This window comes from Squalius cephalus (genome assembly GCF_949319135.1).
Source record: "Squalius cephalus genome assembly, chromosome: 7".
In the NCBI taxonomy this organism is placed as follows: Eukaryota; Metazoa; Chordata; class Actinopteri; order Cypriniformes; family Leuciscidae; genus Squalius; species Squalius cephalus.
In genome coordinates this window covers 28,331,293-28,344,205 of record NC_137128.1, presented here as the reverse complement: position 1 = coordinate 28,344,205, position 12,913 = coordinate 28,331,293, and positions in this window count along the sequence as shown.

Below are 12,913 nucleotides of genomic sequence, written 5' to 3'. Positions count from 1 at the left end.
TGTTTTTAATGCATTTACTATGGTTAGTTCATGTTAGCTCAGGTATTTAAAATATTAAAAGATAAAACATTGTTAGTTCATGTTAACCAATGGAACTTTATTTTAAAGTGTTTTTTATTTTTTTGCAACATTTCTCATGTTTTGATCATTTTAGCTTCGATACAGAATCAGCCAAAGCAAATAAGTTATTGTGAGTTAAATGCATGTTAAAATGCAAAGATAAATGCAATCGGTTACAATGCATCACCATTACATCACACTGTCTGCGGCTGAGGCCATAGTTTAGAGTTTTATCCTCCTGAATCAGAACACTCGTAGTGGCTTTTTCCTCCACTATTACGACAGTTGTGGCAAGCTGTGATGTGACGTCTAACTTGTTTTGACAGATGGCCTCTCTGGTGCGGGGACCTGTGTCTCTGGGGCTTTTGGGATAGATGAGGTTCTGGTCTTTAGCAGAGGAGGGAAAAGAAAGAAAGAAAGACAGAAATCTACCCCAGCTCAGCTGTAATTTTGCTGAAGTGTTTCCACATCTCTGACAGCCAGAGCTGCCACTCCTTTAGTGAAATGGAGCTAGTGTAGTGTGCAGTCACAAGATATCTTTATAATGAGCTCTATTGCTTATTTTCATTGCATTTCATATTCTCATTGATTTGCATATTTCAATATTTACTTCCTTATTGCTTGATTCATTGGTGCGTGTTGTTTCAAATATACTTTTGAGTCTGCTTTTCATGGTCCAGTGGATAAAATCAAGCCCTGCCAGGCCTGCCATATACTGAATATCCTGTTTCACTTGGAAATATGTCCAATAATGGAAGTAAACTGGGTTGTGAATGCCTTCATGTTGACTAAGGATTCCTGCAAGCTCTTAGTGTAGCGGTGTAGATACTGTATGTGTACTGTATGCCCTCAGTAGACAGATGGGACCAGGAAAGGGGCCCTAGGAAATGGGTTATATACATCACTAGGATCATTCTGATATGTCTTAAGGCCGCCTTTCTTTTTTAGTTTTCAAATCTGGATTGAACCATTAAGAGACTTGTACACGATGTACACCAGTGGTGTGCGGTGATGTTTTATCATTTATAAGTCCTCACATTTTTATATATATGTATGTATATATATATATATATAAAATGTAATGTCCCTGTTACACTTAATAGTTAAATAAACATTACATAAAAAGAGAGACCAAATTTATTGTGTATTTTTACAACATGTAATGAAATTTATACTTTGTTTTAATAAATAGAACATCATGTTAGTTTTTACGCATTTGTCTGTTAAAAGTCAATGAGCTCAGGGGAGGCAAGCCTCCAGCTGTAACTTTTTTTGTATATTTGCTTTAGTTTTATTTTATAACATCCAGTTTTGAAGTGACACTGTCTCCCTTGCTTCCTCAGAGGAAACGCCCCTGATGGACACCTAGGCCTATATTTGTAACCAAAGTCTGAGTGGCCACAACATTAACATTACTGAATATATACATATCCACCTGTCCACCTGGTGAAGCATCATGAAGCAAGGTTATTTCAACTGCGTTGCGAAACGGAGAGCGCGCGCAAACGATAATTGTTGTGTTTGGCTGTGTTTGATGTTTTGGACAAATTGTGTATTTTCGCTTGGTTCGGAACTATGTTAGCCTAGCCCTAGGTCTCTAAAATAGGCTGCAGTGTTCTTTGTAGTGTCTGTGCAGACTTCTGTCAACAAACAGAGTTTGTGAGTGGGGTCAGAACAGCAGGAGCTCTTTAACATGCACCGCACCTCTCACTTGACCTTCATTATCTTGCAAAACCAGATAGCAGCGAAAAGCAAATGTAGTGGTGGAATGCTGATCAACCAACTGTATCAAAATAAATTGGCACCAGCAGTTAAATTAAAATGACAACATTCAATGCTTCAAAAAAACTTAAGCACCATTTAATATGTGAACTACAAACCTTTGTGATGAACAGATACATCCTGACTTGATTACATTTTATTAGTTGAAAAAAATCCCTTCCATTTCAAGCATATCCTAAAGGGGGATATAACATATTTTGGCTGAATTCATTATATTGAAATGAGCAACTGGGGCTTCATGCTTGCTGACTTTCTGACTGGCATTATCTACACCGCTTTGACTTTCTAGGCTGCAACTATTATTAAGACACTCACGTCTGTTTTGGAGCTGTGCAGTATTCAAAAGTTGCTGATATCCCACAGGACAATCAAATGCTAGAGAGAGGCAGGGCAAGGAGAGGGAAAGCCAAGGGGTGAAAGGATACTTGGAAAGCTTTCTGTGATGAAAAACACAGCTTCTGGAAACTGTCCCACTCAACTGGATTGTGGAAGCAAATCTATCACTCCCTAAAGTCAACATGAAATAAAAATTCTCCCTATCTGTTTTCTAAAAGCACGTTATTGATCCTATTGTGAACAATTCATCCATGCATGTTTCAGTTTTAATTCAGTTCATAATTCTTAATCAAAATGTTAGAACTCGATCTTCTGGTGAAATGACTTCTCTTTAGTGACATATGCCGGATGTCTCAATTTAGTCCACTTAAACCCTGCCTCTTTCTTTCAATGGACTGCAAGCTTGCCCTACATTTTTGTCTTTCTCGATAATCTGTTTTACTCGGATGTGTCACAATACAGACATTTCACTTTTTTGTCGCTATTCCATTTCATCGCAACTTTAAGATCACTTGGAATCAAAGTTTATTCTGTTTTCTTTCCTATGCATATGCCTGGTCTTAATGTGAATGATTAGCTGGATTTAGTCATCATAATCCTTGATCAAAACAACAGTTTGCTCGTCTTTTGAAATTTTCTTTTGAAATGTACCGATAACCAAGTAGATATTTAAGTAGCTATAATATGAGTTAACGTGCATTTGGTCTGGCTCCATTTTTTTTAAATTCTTTTCACCTTCCAGTCAAGCTGTGATGTATAAAATCTAGTCCCACCCTATTTTTTCCACTTTAAATAGGCCTATGCATCCGATAGCAGAAGAAAAATATGTTGAAAACAGCTATTCACATCTGAAGTGGAAGACAAACACAAGCTCCTTTAAGCATGTACAGTGGTGCCAAAAAGTATTTGACTACATAAGCAACAATTAATTATTTTTTTATATTTATTTGGATTAAATAACAAAATATCAAAACAAGTGCTATTTATAAGAAATATGGCGCAAGCAGTTTTCAATCAAAATATTTAAATAAAATGAAGTTTGCTACATTTCAGAATATGAAACAAATATATGGCTATTGCTTAAAATTAAAAAGTCTCGTCACTTTCTGGTTTGCAAACTTTTCTGAAAAATGTTTATTGTTAATACGCATGCTTCTTAATGATTATTCTGCTAGGACTGCTAACTTCACACTCCTATGAAAAATGACACTAATTGGTTAAGACTAATTTAAAAGGTGGCTCAGAAGTTCATTCTGAGAAAATCTACCATTATTTCTTTGCAGATGCCACTTGGTTTGATATTTTAGTTAGTGAGATACATTTTTTTTTTTTCAAAAAATAAGACTTTTATTCAGTAAGGAATGCATTTCTATTTCAAATAAATTATGTTCTTTTGAAATTTCTATTCATTAAAGAATACTGAAAAAAATTATCATGGTTTCCACAAAAATATTAAGCTGCAAAAACTGTTTTCAATACTGGTAATCATAATAAATGTTTCTTCATCACCAAATCAGCATATTAATGATTTCTGACAGATCATGTGAAACTGAAGACTGGAGTAATGATGCTAAAAATTCAAAGTTTGCCATCACAGGAGTTTACATTGTAAAACACACACACACACACACACACACACACACACACACACACACACACACACACACACACACACACACACACACACACACACACACACACACATATATAGTTATTTTAAATTGTAGCGATAGTTCACAAATAGTCACAATATTACTGTTTTTACTGTATTTTTGTATTAAATAAATGGAGCCTTGGTGAGCATAAGGAAACATCACCATTTGTAATTATTTCAGTGTTATTCATAATATATAATTATTTTTTACAAATTGTGATGCACTGGTTTCCAGTGAAACCTCGGTTGAAATCACATTCCAGGGGCAGTCAGAGTACCGGCAACATGTGAGAAGTGATTAAAACATAGAAGTGCCTGTACTGCGTGTGTACCGGCCGGCCCACTTTGAGCACTGAGCGTAGCAGGAGTGCACCAAGGATATTTGTAAAAGAAACGGTTAAGTTTGAACTGATGCATGATTCTCTCCAGGCTTCCTCCTCCTGTTGCCCCACATGAACCCTGCACAAGCTCCCTGGGGCTCTGACCATCCACGCGTATCTGTCCCTTTCCCTCACTCTCTCTCACTGTCGCTGCAGGGGACCTTGGCACGCAAAGCCATTTCTCCAATATGCATGTGCTCAAACAACTCCATTAATAATTGGAGCTGTGGGTGCCCATTTTAACAACTGGACGTCTCAGGGTTACCCAGCCTGGTTTCTCTCATGTGAGTGATGCGGGCGCTAGGGCCCTGTAACCTAACAATCTCAGAATCAGAGCGGATGAGCCACTGACTCTATAGAGTGTACTGTGGGGCTTCAGCTCTTCCTGTGCCTTCCAAACACAGATGTGTGGAATATGGACCTGACAATGTGACAATTTCTGTGATTATCTCAGACGCCTGATGTTATGCAGCATAATGACAAATCATTTTTCATCAAATTAAGCCGCTGAGTTTGAGTCAAATTATCATTCTCATTACGGTGGCTGTTCACCCATGACAAGGTTTTAAATATAGTGTCTTAAATGGCCCACTAACAAATGTCATTTGCACACATGCTGTACAAGACAATTCTGTTTCAATCATGTGGCTTCTTCTCCTCGCTTTCTGTATTTAGCTATAGATGACGAAGTTTCATTTTGAAATGCCATGGCAATTAAGGCTGAGCTAATGAATTGTGCGGTCCCCTGTGCCCAGTTGTGGCTTGACATATTTCCTCCGGTGAACTGACCATGGGTCGCAGCACCATACATCAGCTTGACAGGCTCTCAACATGCACATATTTGTTCATACACAGCGGCCTCACAAAGTATTTGGACACTTTGACAATGAACTCATGCTTACAAATGCATGTAATTGCAATTGAAACAATATATCAGTGGCATCTGCAAGCAAATGGTATAGACTTTTACTTTTAATTTATTTTTGCATTTACTTTGAAGGTGATATATTTAGTGGATATCAAGTCATTTTCTATCAAGTTCACATTATGTGCCCTAGAAACAATACTGTATTTTTTCTTACGTTTTACATACATTTTAAAATTAAAGTTTTAAATGAAAATTGTATATATATTGTATATATATATATAATAATATTATTATTATTATTATTATTATTATATGTAATATAATCTCTTTTTTTAATGTTTTGTAGGCTATATAATGTGAAACTTTATAAAAGCTTTTTTTTTTTTTATTGATTTTGTGCTTTTTTTTTTAAATAACACTTGGCTTGATATTTTTTGTCTTTCATTTTGGGGCTACTGCACTAATATAAATATCTATCTACATTGAAGATAGATGATTAATGGCTGCATTAAACAGTAATATTCAGGAATATTTTTAAGATTTAATATATATAGTCTTCAGTGTCACATGATCCATCAGAAATTATTCTAATATGCTGATTTGGTGCTTAAATTGTAAAAAGTTCAAAAGAACCGCATTTATTTTAAACAGAACATTGTTATTGACAATTTTGATGCATTTAATGCATCCTTGCTGAATAAAATTAGTTTCAGCAAGGACCCCCCCCCCCCCCCCACCACCACCACCACCACCACCACCACCACACACACACACACACTTTTGAACGATATTGTGTATATTTCATTTAGACAGACAAAACATGTGACAGATGACAGACAAATGATCATTCAAAAAGTAGCATTTGCATGTGGAAAGCGATCCTTATAGTTCTTTATCGTATTTTTCTTGCTCACATTCTCATTCTTATTTCCATAAATTGTTGTCATATGGATGTACCATATGCTGGCATTACATGCTGAAATATAGCATGATTATTTTTAGGAATGCAAGCGAAAGTGTGATTTACATATTGATGTTTACGTTTACTCTCTCGGCAGATGCCATGTTTCCAAAGACATTTATGTCTTAGTGCTTATATTTATGTGCACTTTTGCTATAATCCTTTGCTATTAACAACAAAGTGTACCAATGCAGTCGCAAACATTACAGTGACAAAGTGGTTGATACAAATCGCATAATGAGGTGAGTCAAATATTTAAGTTGGACCACAAAGTCCCATTAAGAATGGTCACAGGCTATAGGGTTTGATAATGGCTTGTGGACAGTAGAGATCCAGGGTGTTGGCTGCATTATAAGATGGAAATAGCGTCTCTTGAATTTATTCTGGCTGCTGTGGGAACCCAGTGCAGTGAGCTGAGCAAAGGCATAATGTGCAAGAATGTGAATTTGGCAGAAGATGGAGAATGGGGTTAAGATTAAGAAAGTTATTGAATGGAATGTTTGACAATTACAGATGTAGTAATAAAGCTATTTCATCTCTTCAGAATATATTGATAAAAGTATAAGTCATATGAACCACTTTTATGATACTTTGATAGTGCTTTTTTTGTGGTCATTTTCTCCCCAATCCTCATTCACATTCATTTTATGTAGTGGCCAGGATATTCTACAAAATTGTGGGTGGAAATTAGAAAAGAAGAAAGGTAAATTTACGTCATTATTGTTTACTATATAAATCCTGCCTTTTAGTAATTACCCCATCATTACTGCTCCTTTTTATATCCTAGTCATCTGCTGTCCTGTTCCCTTCTACACTAATACCATTTGCACTTACACGCTTTTTTAAAATAATTTATGCTTCTAGTTAAAAATAGCTAACAGCATTTCATTATTTGTATTTGTACTCTGCATAATGATAAAGATTAATCTATAATTTAATTTAAAAGGCAAATGTCCAAGGGTCATCTGTGGATTTAGTTTTCCATATTTTCTGTGCTGCATTTAGTTTAGTTAACATTTTGTGGAGGGACTCTCACAGCCATGGGCTGATGTCTGGACGGAGGGATCATGGCAGAGAGCATCAGATATTTTTAGGGGGTGGATGCACACAGTGGTATTGTCTGCAGACAGCATGCAACATAAATGATATTGCCTTTTCGGTGGTTCAAACAATAGATGTATGCATTCAACAGAGAATAATGACAGTATAATCAAAACAGTAGTTCACCTTATTTTTTATAATGTATATACACTATACCAAAATGTTCGGGGAAAGTACTTTTTAAAAATAAATTTTTACTTTTATTCAGCAAGGATGCAATAAAATGATTTAAAAAAAAAAGTGACAGTAAAAACATTTATAATGTTACTAAAGATTTCTATTTCAAATAAATGATGTTCTTTTTTAATGTCAATTCATCAAAGAATCCTGAAACAAACAAAAAAAAAGCCGCATTGCTGTTTTTAACATTAATAATTATAAGAAATGTTTCTCGAGTACAAAATCAACATATTAGAATGATATCTGAAGGAAATGTGACTGAAGACTGGAGTAATGATGCTGAAAATTCAGCTTTACCATGACAGTTTATTACAATTTTACTGCATTTTTTTTAATCAAATATATGAGCAGATTTGGTCAGAAATTAGTCAAATGACTTACCAAAAGTCTTACAACCCCAAACTTTCAAATAGTGGCGTATATAAATACATATTGGCCGAATATTTAGGTGAACTATCCCTTTAAATCCTTTTAAAATCCTATTATGGAATTCATTAAACGTATGATACTGGTACAGCTCAATAGATTGAATAAGAATAAGAACTGATAAGAATGTAAATGTGTACCTTGAAATGCAATGTAAGTCGCTTTGGATAAAAGCATCTGCCAAATGCATAAATAAATGTCAGATTGGCCATGTGATTTGTATTTAGATGTGGTTCTTTTTCTATTGACAGTGGGGCTGTTTAACTCACTTGTGTAAAGATTCTCATGGCAGGGCATATTTGGTTGGCTGAACAAGCCCTAATGTGTCATCCTGTGCTTTACAGTGACTGGGGGGATTTTAACTCGCCTGTCTATGAAGCATGTAGAGGCCAGTGGCCCAGTTTCTGCTTGACAACTCCCTGTATAAGAATCTCTTCCATGGGTCTGTCACAATGGGTTGCTGTCTTACTAGAAGCTCATGCACAAAACCTGAGAAACGATGGTGTGTTGCTGAGCAACTACAGGCTGTCATTCATGTCACAGCTGAAGCGTCTACAGAACGTTGCCATATTTGATTGAAATGCAGCATTTCACTCTGTGTATCTATAGACTACCAGCACGAAGGTTGCAGGTTAACCCACAATAGTTACTGAAACCGCAACTGTGCTTTCATGTTTGCCTACAGCAAATTATCAATGCCTTTTAACCCATTTAACCTTTACATTTTTGCTGAACGGTGAATAACAATAAGATCCAAGTGATGTTATTTTCAGAAGAGAATCACATGCTTCAGAGGACTGCCTTTTATGTTTCCACACGGCTTGTTGCAATGATCTCTCTTCTTTTTGTTATACATGTCATGACCGGAAAGATCATGAACCAGAGGTTTATATGTGCCGTGATGGTTTTGCATGTCTAGCTCTGAAGGGGAGAGTGAGTGTGGATGGATGAAGTCTGTCTGATAATGCTGATGTATGGAACCAAGTGCCACAATACATTCATAAGGCTGAGCTTCTCTGGCATGATTTTCTAGTGCTGTGTAACAATGACAGCCTGTGTAAACATTGCTCAATGTCACAGCTAACTTTATATATATATATATATAATGCTGATGTCATTAAGACTGAATCTTTAAATGGCTGGTTTGAGTATGAAGGGCTGTGGAGCTTGGTACAGTCTTCTCAAGGAAAAGAGCCTGTTCAGATCAATAAGAGAAGACAGCTGTAATTATATTGAGGTAGCAGGGAGGCCGGTCTCCACTGAGCAGAAAACGCTTCTTAATAGCTAACACAGACAGCCTCTGATATTCAGGACCAGCCTAAGCTTGAACCAGCTCAAACCCACAACTGACAGTGCTGGAGTTAAAATTGTAGTCACTTCTTATTAAATTCTGACTACTTTTTGATTACTTTTGACCTAACTCTGTAATCACATTGACTTGAATAGGATGATCTTGTACCATATTGATATACATTTACAAAGAGAAAGACAATATATCCCATTATTTGTTTTCAACAACATGATGTGCATTAAATATTACATTATGTCAGGCTTTCCCAGACTGGGGTTCATGAAGGAACTGCAGGGGCTTGTGAATTTAATGAAAAGCTATTAAGTAGGCTAAGTCATTCAAATTTAAAATAACAATCAAAATTATTTACCAAAAAATATTTTTTTTTAAATTGTTTAACTGCATGTCATATGACCATTAACCGACATCAGAGAACTGTGAACCATACTGCATATTATTATTATTATTATTATTATTATTATATTTTATTAATGACCCAACTTGTTAACTTAATATCTCTGGGGTTACTTCAAGTAAATATATTAGAGCTGAGGTTCAGCTGACAAAAAAGTTGGGGAATCCCTGCATTGCATGTAAATATGAAATGATGTGAATTTGTACATTTTAATGTGTTTAAAAGAAAAAATGGAATACATGGTTAAATGACTCACTGAGTCCAAATAATTCATGTTCATCAGGAGCTGATTAGATAATGTTGAGAAAACGCTTCTTAAAAGTGAATGATTTTTGTAAATCCAGTGATCAAACGCTGTGTGGGTCTCAGTTTTCAGTGTCGGGTCTGTGCGTGCAATTTTACAAACCTGGAAGACCTTCTGAACATATAAGCAGTCTTCTTTAGAAAGGAAAATTTAAAATATTGCAAAGAAGTAGAATCAATGAATTGGGAATAATATTGCCATTGTGAGAAGAACATTTAATCATGTAATCAATAGAAAAGTAACTGTAGTCTGACTTAATAGTATTTTAAAATGTAAAAATCTAATTACAAGTATACTTTATTTTTGGAATTTTACATAATCCAGATTACATCTCAATCATTACTCAGCACTGACAACAGGTGATGGCAGTCTGTGTGTCAGTGGGGCCTGAAATGGACCTGCTAAAACATTGCCCACACGTCACCACAGGCTGCTAACCCCTGCCTGTCTGAAGATGACAGATGGCATCATTTCTGAAGCTCAGGTAACACACAGGCAGAGTGGCTAGGCCATTGAAGGGCCTGGCTGTATTATGCGGAACTAAAAGCTGGTAAAAATTCGTAATATTCAAATGTATGTTTCCCTCTATCTTTGTTGTTTTCTGTCCTTCTCACTTTGTTTCAAAAGTTTCAGCAGTAGGGGAGCGCGGGGCACAACGTAACACGGGGCTAGTTGTAACACACTTGTTTTAAATACTTCCACACATGCTAGGAAGATGAAACTTGGTGTATTTACTATTTGCCATATCAACATTATATAGAGAAAAAATGGCGCCAAAAAACAAATTTTTTTGGAAGATATCCATAGACATTTATTAAACCATAGCAAAATTCAATTTCTTAAGTAAATTTTTCATCTCTATTTTTTGTGTTTATTTAAAATGAGACAAATCTGATATTATTTTAATCTCCAATATGTTATTTAACAGTTGAGATAGTTCTTTAATGCTTCGCTAACTAGCTGAAGACACTAGCCAGGTTTAAATCCCAGTTGTGCAGGCGGGGCATGTTGTAACACAGCGTTACAATGTGCCCCTATTAGAAATATGCTATTATATTCTATAGTTTTATTAATTTTATTGAGAAAACGAGAGAAAAAGGTGAATAAAGACTGAGAGTCAATGTTCAGAAATTACTAATTATTTATTTGTTTTGAACTATGTTGTATAGCTGTTTTCCTGTGTTCTTAGTCAAACCTCAAAAATGAGTTTATATTTAGTTATTAAAAATTGCCATTATTTTATATGAAAAAGTTTTTTAATTGTATTTTATTTAGAAAATATTTTAGTTTGTCTTGTATTTTTTTTTTTTTTAGATCAGATAACATTTTAAGCTGTCATATGGTCATGTTACAATGTGCCCCTCACATGTTACAATGAACCCCACCTATGGGGCATGTTGTCACATTTCACTTCCATTCTTTCGGAGTATATCCAGAAAAAGGTATACTGTATTAATAAAACAAAACCACATAATTGTACTAGACATGTGGGAAATTAATGTGGGAAAAAACAAATATTCTGAACCATAAGTAGATTTACACAAACTGAGAAAGTCAAAAAGCGTTACTTTGTGCCCCGCTCTCCGCTATTTAAATAATTCAGTAACCACAAAGTTAGTTTGTAAATTTGTCAAAATGCTCTATCTCGCGAAGTTACGTTGGCCTGACGTAATATAGTCTATATATATTATTATATTGTGTATTTAATCTCTGTTGCATCTCTGATGCCAGTCTATTATTGAAGTCGATTCACGACAGCCCACTTATGTTGACGGTTTGACGCCATCTGTTCCAGTGCCCAATCCCAAACAGCATGAGAAGTTTAAGACCTGAGGCGTGATAAGATCGTGGCAATCAGTGTTAGAGCTGCTTACGTCAGAGTCTCGCTGATTTATCTTTTCTAACGTATTTTTGTGGGCGATGTACCTCATTAATTAATGTGATCCTTACCTGGCAGCATATATGCTGGTGTAATATGCTAATTTTGTCACCGTTAAACTTGAATCAATACAATCTTAACACCATTCAGTGTGTGTGTCACTCATAGTGGCTGTTTTTCAAAGCAGCCACTCGCTTTAAGTGTAACCGGCGAGCAGAGGGCGTGTCGACAATACATCGCCGTACTCAAGGGTGCCAATAAATTCAGTAATGACGCCAGTTAGCCCACCCAGCACAATACGCCTGATGGCACTGGAGCGTCCTTCGTGATATATGGAGCTCAGACGCGACTCGTTGTTTATGGCGGACCTTCTGCATGGCCCACAATGAGACATAATAATGAACTGAGACTGGGAGCTTTCCGTGGTGCTGAACCTCTAACCATTATACGATACGAGAACGCGTTTGTAAGATTTTTTTTTTTTTTTTTTTTACAGGTTTATTTAGCCTATGTTCTCTTAGCTGGTGGCAAAAATGCCCATTGTTATTGTTTAGATTTAAATGTGACAATACGGCTTATATTTATTTACCGATAACGCAACGGATTGAGTGTCTACTGTGAACGTCGAAGCTTCACGTTATAACGTTACTAAAACACGGACAAATCATTTGTAGGCTCGATGACTTCAGCAACTGTTACATGGATGGATAACTATCGTATCCAACTTTAACGGAAATCCATTGCATTTGTATACAAAATGTAATTATATAATAATAATAATGATAATTATTATTAATAATATTATGTCAGCATTGATACAACTGCATATACTATTCTGAAACAAATAGAAACGTCCCCATCTGGGTTTGAAAGGTCAAAAGTATTAAAAAAATTAACGAATACAATTCACAGAAATATAGAATATTTGTAACTAAAATCATTTTCTTTCAGACGGTTTAGGAATGATAAAGTGTCTGCAGTAGATGTGCAACGCGTGAAAAAATAGAAAACCGCCACAACGGACGCTTCCTAGTTTTTATTATAGGAGCTATTTACTTTTTAACGGCCGCTTGTCTCCGCTCTAGACAGGGTGTTCAATTTTGGGTGGAATTCGAATCGAAACTGCACGTTTACAAATGCCATAGCAACCGAGCAGTCACATCTTTAATGTACCGCTGCCGTAGACATTATTTTTTATGCACGAATGTGGAGTTAGCAAAAGGCTGTGCTGCAATAGCTGGATATTGAACACCATGATGTGCGCCTGAAGAAGAGT